At 37.1% G+C, this 8,649-nt stretch overlaps 2 pseudogenes across 2 annotated transcripts; one reads left to right on the top strand and one right to left on the bottom strand.

Moving 5' to 3' along the window:
• Positions 1–4,393: 4,393 nt before the first annotated feature.
• LOC148702568 (mitochondrial import receptor subunit TOM7-1 pseudogene) lies at positions 4,394–5,057 on the bottom strand (annotated as a pseudogene). The gene has a single exon (XR_016396556.1). The product of XR_016396556.1 is annotated as a mitochondrial import receptor subunit TOM7-1 pseudogene (transcript).
• Positions 5,058–5,907: 850 nt separating this feature from the next.
• Positions 5,908–6,624, top strand: LOC103708988 (uncharacterized; annotated as a pseudogene). The gene is made up of 2 exons (XR_015969047.2): positions 5,908–6,183; positions 6,383–6,624. The product of XR_015969047.2 is annotated as an uncharacterized LOC103708988 (transcript).
• Positions 6,625–8,649: the final 2,025 nt, after the last annotated feature.

Below are 8,649 nucleotides of genomic sequence, written 5' to 3'. Positions count from 1 at the left end.
TATTGAATTAATTTGGTAAACTGGTAGATGACAGCAGCCGTCTGATATTAAAATATAATACCCTTTGAAAGTGTCATAATGGCTGTTATTTTATACCATGCATTGGTTGAAACTGAATTTCGAATGCTTGATGAAACGGAGAGCGAACAAATCTTTGTAGTTTGGCAGCTACGAAGCATAACAAGAAATGCAAAGAATGATATCCCAAAATTGCTCAGTGGAATCGTGCACATAGACGGGCAAATATTGCAGCAGAGTGGATAACTAGCAGATATTAACAAATAGCAACAATGATCACTTTTGGTACAGGTATCAGTCGCTGTACATGATGTAATGAACCTCTTAATGTTGGTGTAACTTATTTAAGCTTTTGGATAATGAATTTAGTGCCTGCATCAGAAGTGCTGTTTAGGGTACGAGACTCCGGCTATCGCAGAGTCTGAAAAGGATCAAAATTTATACAAATATATTGATACTAGAACAGTATAAATTATCTACTTTAGTAAAAAAAAAATTTGTGATCTTCAGGTCAAAACAGAGCAATGTATTACCGTCGTGTCGAGGCTCACCCTTTAATTCATGCCTGCATGGAATCAAAAAAGTTGACACCGATAGAAATTGCATTCTGTTTTTAAGGTGCTTTTAGAGTCCAGTATCTATGTGGTATAACTAGCGGTTAAAACAAAATGCTGCAATGCAAAGTTTGTTAAAATCAACATGTAACCTCTAGCCATTTGAAATCTCATAACTCAGCAGTTCTCAGTCCAGCAGATGCAAGGATCAGTGGAATTAGGATGTTGGAGACAAAATAAAGGGTGATCCTGAGTTCATTTGATGCTTAAAGTATCAATTATTTGTTATAATGGTCATCTGATGGAAGGAATGACTTCAAGCTTAATGGTGCTAGCTAGCGCCTCATTAATTCGGTTTTCTTGCATTAGCTTGCATTTGCTGATTTTAGGTTAATGATGCAATGATTCAATTATGTGCAAAGCAACTAAGCTAGCTACCTCAGTAGCAGGATTTTTACTGAGAAAATGCTACCACCTGCCTCCTTCCTAATCATCATCCATTGGAAAGTGTAGGTTCTCAAAAAAACTTGCATACAGAACTTGATCATTTTCTCTTAATTTGTATCACCTGGACTCATACAGTTATAATTGTGAACAGGAAATATGCTTGTAGCTCTCATCTTAATCTACTGTTAAGAAAATGTGCTCTTCTCCTCTGCCATTCTCCCTCTCCCCCTCCCTCCTCCATCCTTTTATTAAAAAAAGAGAGGAGATTTTGAACAGAAGATATGGCTAGCAAAGTCAATTTGGCATAAGACCACTGGACGCATGTTCAAAAACTCTGAACCAGCTGAAGAAACAAAAAAAAAAATTAAACAGCATATAAAAGCACTCCATTCAAACCACCTGTACCAGCTCTTAAAGAGTAAGTTATTTTGACCAAGTTATAGAAGATTCAAGTCTTTCTGGCTTTTTAATCAATTATGATGAACATAAGAAAGCCTTTGCATCTGGAAATCTATGGAATATCATTGATTCCAGGGAAAGTCGCTTCCTAGCCATCTTTTAAATCTTCCACTGTGATGGTAATCAACTTTTCTCTATCCATCCGGTTGCAATCAAGGCCATTCATGAACAGAGCATCTAGCGAGCCCGCATTATTTGCCTCTCCCTTGTGACAGTCTGGGCAATACAAATGGGATGCAACTTGCATCCATACACAAAGTCCTTGTCTTGACTTGGCATCTTTGCTTATAAACTTCTCGCAATAAGTGATCTTGAGTAGGTCGAATGTGGAAACAAAAAGCTTTTAGATCAGTGCATATCTCATGGCCTCTCACTTAAAAAAAAAGGCCAAAGTGCAATCCGGTATCATCAGTCATGTATGCATTGCGATGGGATTAGCTCAAGTGTGACTTTCCTGATTGCTTTTTTAAAACATAAACCAGATCCTACACCGCCAATTTTCTTACAAAGCTGGTTCATATTAAGAGAGAGATGACGAAATGTAGGTCTAGATCCAAGTTTTTCTCCTTTCACAGGATGATATCCTGAGAAATGATACAAGTTGATGGCAAGTAGAAACCTGAGCATCAAATTACTGCGCTAATTTATGCATATTTTACAGAACATCTTTGTCGTCAATCAGGATAATGTTGCTCCTAAAATTTTTCAACAGGACCAGAAAGCAGCCAGGATGCCAAATTCTTGCATTGCAAGCTTGCAAGTCTCAACACGCAGCAGGAATACTTTTCTCCAGCGATCATGGAATTGTTACCAAAACTAATCACACTTTATCACACATAAGCTGATTGGTCAGCTTGCAGAGAGACCTCGTTTTCACACCCCACATCATAAATAGCCAGATCATTTTCAGGAAAACAATTGATAAGAAAAAGACCACAGAGAGAGGATGAGTAACAATAGTACCCTCAGAATTCAAGCCAAAAAACTGATAAGCTCTTCCATCCTTTCTCATCCTCCCCTTTTGTGTCATAGTAGGTTGTAAAATTAAATTTTAGAAACAAGGAGATGGTAATGAAAAGATTCAGAACTTTTTTTTCCCTTTCAGGTTTCATTGAAGTTCTTATAGATACTAACTTAACAGAAGGATTCTTGCTGCTTAAAAATCATAAGGGAAAATGTATAAAAGAGCTTTGGAACCACATTCGTGAAAGATAATAATAGAGAAGCAACTAGGCAAGGATCAAATTGCGAGAGAAGGTTGATTTATCTTTTTAAGGTGTAAAAGCGGAAATATATAACAGATAAGCATTCTTTCTTTAAGTTCATATTAAGTACACAGCATCTAATTTCAATTCGGGCATGAGGAAAATCACTCATAGCTAACTTTTCAAGTTTTTCATACTCCAAATATGAATTTATTTAAAATCTTTTCTTAGTACCTGACACAGCACATAAACAGCATTTTGTTGCATTTTGGCACAAATTTAGGACTTTTTCTGGGCAAACTGGTTTGGTTTTAGTAGCAAATTATTAGAAATATGGAACATGGATGGCAAACAACAAACATTGGTAGGAAGCAGTAGTCTAATACTTTTTTCTTCATGCCTGGTTTATGAAGATAATTCTTTGGTTGCTCTCTTCCTTATGCCAGAGATCAGGTGAGACGAAGTATGAATCCCAAACATAAGTTTACCGTGCATAAAGCCAGCCCATCAATCAATCAGATAAAGGGAGAGGCTGTTGACAAAAGGCAAAGCAAAGTGTATAGAGAGACTACAAACATTTTCAATCCAGGTGCAGGTGATTTTAATCATGGTCTCATGTCAAACAGAAAACACAGAACCTGATGAATGCCTAAGTTAAGCATGTTTTACCGTCTGACTAGAAACATGTTTGCTCATACTGTAATCCACAGAAAGAAAAGAAGCCATAATTTCAAAAACAAGAAGAATATTAAAAGAAGTATAGTAACATACAGAACCATAACTTATAGAAGAGAGAGGTATTCCCCTCATAAATAAGAACAATACTGAAAAGAAATCATGAATAGGACCAGCCCATTTACACTGAAGTCACCATTCTAAACTTATCAGTTTTTACCCATACCCTAATCCAAGAAGATCATACTAGCATGATTTTTCACAAGGCAGGGAGGGATATGCCATCTTTGAATGCTTAATTACCATAAGGTATGGAGCGAATTGCTGGAACATGACAAAATGACTGGTACCAGGAGAGTGATGCCGTGATGATTAGCAAGTAAACCAACAAGAGCAAAATCAATTGGATCCATGTTTCTACCTTTTGCTTGACTAAAGTTGGTGGGCATACAAAGAATGCACCTCATATAAGTCATCAAATTGTTCAAACAAAAAAAAAATCAGAGAAGGTAAGCACTCTAGTACAGAGGTACCCAGCATCATGACCCAATTCAAACTCTAGCAGTCTTCAATATCGTCAGCCTCTGGCTAAAACAATTAATATTCTAACATACATATAGGTATATCTCAGTTTCATTTGTTGCGCCCAAAACACCTCTCACAATGAAAATTAAATCAGATTGTTTATGTATTGGCTAAAACTGACACAAATCAGTTGAAATCAGCCAACTGACTATTACATTTGTCTTGTCTAATACTTTTTTAGAAGCATTTGTATTTTCTAATTCATCTAAACATTTTCAATTCAATAAATAATAATTAAGCCATATATCCACGGATCCCCACATCAACAAAACCAGAAGAAGAAAACAGTAAAAATCATATAACAAAATGCCCAGTCACGGACTGGTAGAATTTTATTTCAACAAAAAAAAATCAACCATAAAAAAAGAATCTTCAAAGAAACATATAAATGTTTTCTATAAGCGAAACATCCCATTCTAATATTTTAACTGCAATACCAACAAAATCATACTTCCAAACAAGCTGCACATTATCATTACGGATTACAGATAGGAAAAAATTCTAATTTCAACTAAGGTACAGTATGAATACTAGCTATTTACTCCATTAAAAAGATGAATTATATCATTAAGACAAGAAGCAAAGCCCTGAAATTTCCAGTATTTCCCAGAGTCGATAAAAACTATCTAAAACAAACGACATAGAAAGACAGTCTTTCGGATCAAAATTATTCAAGATAAGAGTTAGACCTAGCATTACCAACTATCTCCGACTAATCTACTCCAACCTACGAATAATCCCGATGTTCCCAGCGATCCGATATGGGAATTGGAGGGCTTTGTAGGGTTCAGACGGGGCTGAGGAGCTGGGAGAACTGGGGCTTGGGCTCGGAGTTCATGCCGATAATGATGATGAGGGGGATGAAGCCGTAGTGGGTGATCACCTTCGCCTTCTTCATCGTCCAGGTGCTCCACTCCTTCACGCACGTCCCCGTCCATCGCCCCTCAGGGCCCCTCGATCCCCTCGCAGCCTTGCCCTTCCCCTTCGAAGAAACCCTAGACGCCATGGATGACCAAAACCCTCTCTCCTCGATCAGCCCTTCTGCCAAAAACCCTAGTGGCATCCGAGAGTTCCGGGGCTCGTGTTTTAGGAATCGGCCAGGTTATCAGCACCGCCCCGTAAGCTTACTACCCACACTAACGTGGAAGTTGCTCATGAGACCATCCGATTAAGGTTACACTTAACACAGAGTCGGCTTTTGCCGACTTTATTTTTTAATTTTCTATTGACTTAACCCCTTTTTCAGTTTTCACACATGTCATAGAGTCGGCATCCTCCGCCGACTTTTATTTTTTCATTTTTATTTAATTAAATCGATAAATAACTTAACTAGTCTACTGTTCTTGCAATGCTAAAAGTTACGAGCACCATTTGATAGGCTTATTGACCTAACCCCTCTTTGGATAGAGAAGATCTGATAATCTCAAACCACTTCAACTGTCAAGTCAATTCATCGGTTCATGCTTTATTATTCATGCATAGATATATTAATTATTAATTATTTATACATAAAAAATAAAATTTTAAATATATAAAATTGTAAAAAAATTAAAATATGCAATAATGTATACATGCTTTATGAAACATATTTTAGGTTGTTTATAGGATATGTTTTGAAAAATAAGTTTTACAAAGGGACAAGCCTTCTCAAATTTTCATTGTTGTACATAAAATTAAAATTTATGGTATCATCTTAAAAATATTTAATTATTCATGAATAAATCATAATCTTTAAAACTCTTGAGATTTTTTCTTTTCTACATCTCTCATAAGGTAAATTTAAATTTTTTAGGCAATAACAATGTTCGATAAAATACAATGAAACTATTGTTCCTTTGGCTGGGATTTTTTTTTTTTTTTTTGATAAATGGAATGAACTAAGCCATTCTAATATATATATATATATATATATATTCCTGCCGGGCTATCCGAGTCGGGTTTTGGCATTGCCTAGGTCCGTTACGGCAATATAAAGAAGTCAACTCAACTTGATCTCTCATACCGAGCTCACGAAGGCTCTCGGCACAGCGGAGCGGCGGCGAGGAGGAGGAAAAGTCGGGAGGAGGAGAAGGATGGGGGGCGGGATGGAGGTGAACAAGAACAGGTGAATCGAGGAGTGGAACGCCGGGAGGGAAAACCTGGAATTCAACTTCCGCTGGACCCGCCGCAACCTCGCCATCGTCGGCATCTTCGGCGTCGCCGTCCCCATCCTCATCTACAAGGGCATCGTCAACGAATTCGTACTATACCCGATCTCTTTCCTCCCCTTTTTTTTTCTTCTAGCCCTAATTTTTCCGAAAACCTCTTAGTTTTTTGTTGATTGAAACCCTAACCCCAATTTTTTCAGTTCTGATGGATCAGAATAAAATCCACTTCCCCATTTGAGTGATTAGCTTCTTTTTCTTGTTTTTAATTGATGCTATTTGACTTTAATGGCAGCACATGCAAGATGAGGATGCTGGAAGGCCGCTGAGGAAATTCCTCTGAGGAATATGAAAATGGGTTCTGCTTTCTTCTTTCTTTAATAATGGAAAATATCGTGTTGTTGACGAATTGGCTTTTCGGAATGCTCAGAGAAGCGTGATAGCCTACTGCTACTATATTTTCTTGTAATTTCTATTCAAATACTGTTGATAATGATGGTATGTTTTCAGATCGAATCAATTTTTCTCTTTTCCAAACCCCTGTAGATCTTTTGTGTCCACTTAATGGGTGTGGTATGAAAAGTTTGAGTGTTAGGTCTGACATTTGGGCGTTTCCACACAGAAGCAATTAGGTTGTAACTAGGGAGTCAGGTGGAGAGCTGTAGCCTAGATTGGTGGAGTAGGATACGCAGGTGGATTGGCATTGCAGGGCATGTCGTGGAGTTGAGTGAATGGATTTTGCTACGTGGAAACTCTTGGGAAGATCTTGGCTGGTGGAACATATTGTGTTATGTGTTAGGAGGAACATGGAAATTTGATATTATTTCAGAGTTTTTAAACGTGATTGCTCTTTTTAACTTGATAGCTGAATTTTAATGAGGATCCTGTGGTATCAATTGTAGATCCAATTGGACACAGAAGAAAGTGTGGGTTTAAAGTCATTCAGAAATCACAAGTTGCAAGGCATGTTGCATCTGAATCATAATAACCTTAGTAGGCAGTGCAATGCAATTGTGATGTTTCTAGGTGCGTCAACATCTTCACAAGAGTGAATGGGATGGATGTCAATGTAAAGAGTGATTTTATAGAGTGGATGATGGACAAGCATCATTATGTAATGCCAGAGACATGCAACATTGTGTAACATTTTGGAGAAGCATCACTTTGAATAAATCCAGAATTGTCTGTGATGGATTGATAGCAACAAAAAGGGATTTTACTGATTCATCGGAATATCCAGCTGTTTTGGTAGAAGAGCATCACTAGAACATGTCCCAACTATGACATAAACAAAATGATGATCTTGAAGCTTCATGAGTCGCAGCGAGAAATCTTGAAAACATGCAAGAAATATGCAAGGTTGGTCTAGTTCAGGAATACTAGCCATCTCAACATCCTTTTGGAGCAACTAGTTGATGCATGAGGTCTTTATTCATCAATGACATGATGGCTTCTTGAGAAGCTTGCATATCCAAAGGTCAATCATGCACATCAACATCAATTGACATGAGTGACTCGTTATTTTTTGGACTGGTCATAACATGCTGCATGATTAGGCCTCATGTTGAACTCATAAGGATTCAAAGGTTGGAACCGTAAAATTTGACGCGCAGCTAAAGGATTTTAAGACAAGCATTGCAACAGCAGTGGTTGATTTGACCAATAGTTGAAAAGGGGCATAGTATTTTTGTTGTTTTTAAACAATAAAGATCTTGCTTCTAGTTAAGTTGCTGTATTTCAAGGAGCAGTTTAGGATTCATCAGGTGATATGGAGACGATTCTTTTTCTATGTATTTGAGATTTTTCATTTTTTTAAATAGTGGATCAAATATATAACTTTGGTCTCCCTTTAAATTGACTTAACCAGTTCTTGGAAATCCGTTTTTGAATTTTATTATACATCTTACCAGTTCTAGGAAACCCTTTTTGAATCTTTTTATTCATTTTACCAGTTCTATGAAAACCTTATTTCGTTGAAATTGCCAGTTTTATGCCCTTAGATTTTTATTTAGTAGTGATGATTGATGAGGCTTTAGTTTTCATGCCGAAAAAAGCGAGGATTAGTTTGATCAGCTGAGTTATAGTTTATGATGTGAAGTTCGCATGTAGTTCATTGAGGTGCTGATGGGTGTTAATTTGGCTGAAAGAAATGGAGCATGCTGGTGGTAGAGGAAAGGCTAAGGCTAATTTGCTACACACTATACTTTTTGATGGGTTACCTTTGATGTCTGGATGAACTTTTACCCTGAAGTGGCTATATTAGGTTATTAGTGTTGAAATCCCGTCTCACCATATGCAGATTGTGAATTTAGAGCTTCAACATGGGATTGTGAATTTAGAGGTTCAACACCGTTTATCATGAAGATTATGTTCATTTGGAGGATCCATACATACATACATACATACGTATAAAGCAGTTTGCAGATGAGGTAGCGGATTAGTTTGCAACATACATACATATATGAAGCAGTTTGCAGATGAGGTAGCGGATTAAGTTTGCAAGCAGGTGAATATGTATATGATGACTTCTAATAATTTAAATGTACGACCTAGAATATTTTA

This window comes from Phoenix dactylifera, chromosome 9 (assembly GCF_051530095.1).
Source record: "Phoenix dactylifera cultivar Ajwa chromosome 9, Ajwa_hap1_PhDact_Kaust_v1.1, whole genome shotgun sequence".
In the NCBI taxonomy this organism is placed as follows: domain Eukaryota; kingdom Viridiplantae; phylum Streptophyta; class Magnoliopsida; order Arecales; family Arecaceae; genus Phoenix; species Phoenix dactylifera.
Note: the sequence above shows the minus strand (reverse complement) of the source record. Positions and strands in the feature narration are given on the sequence as shown.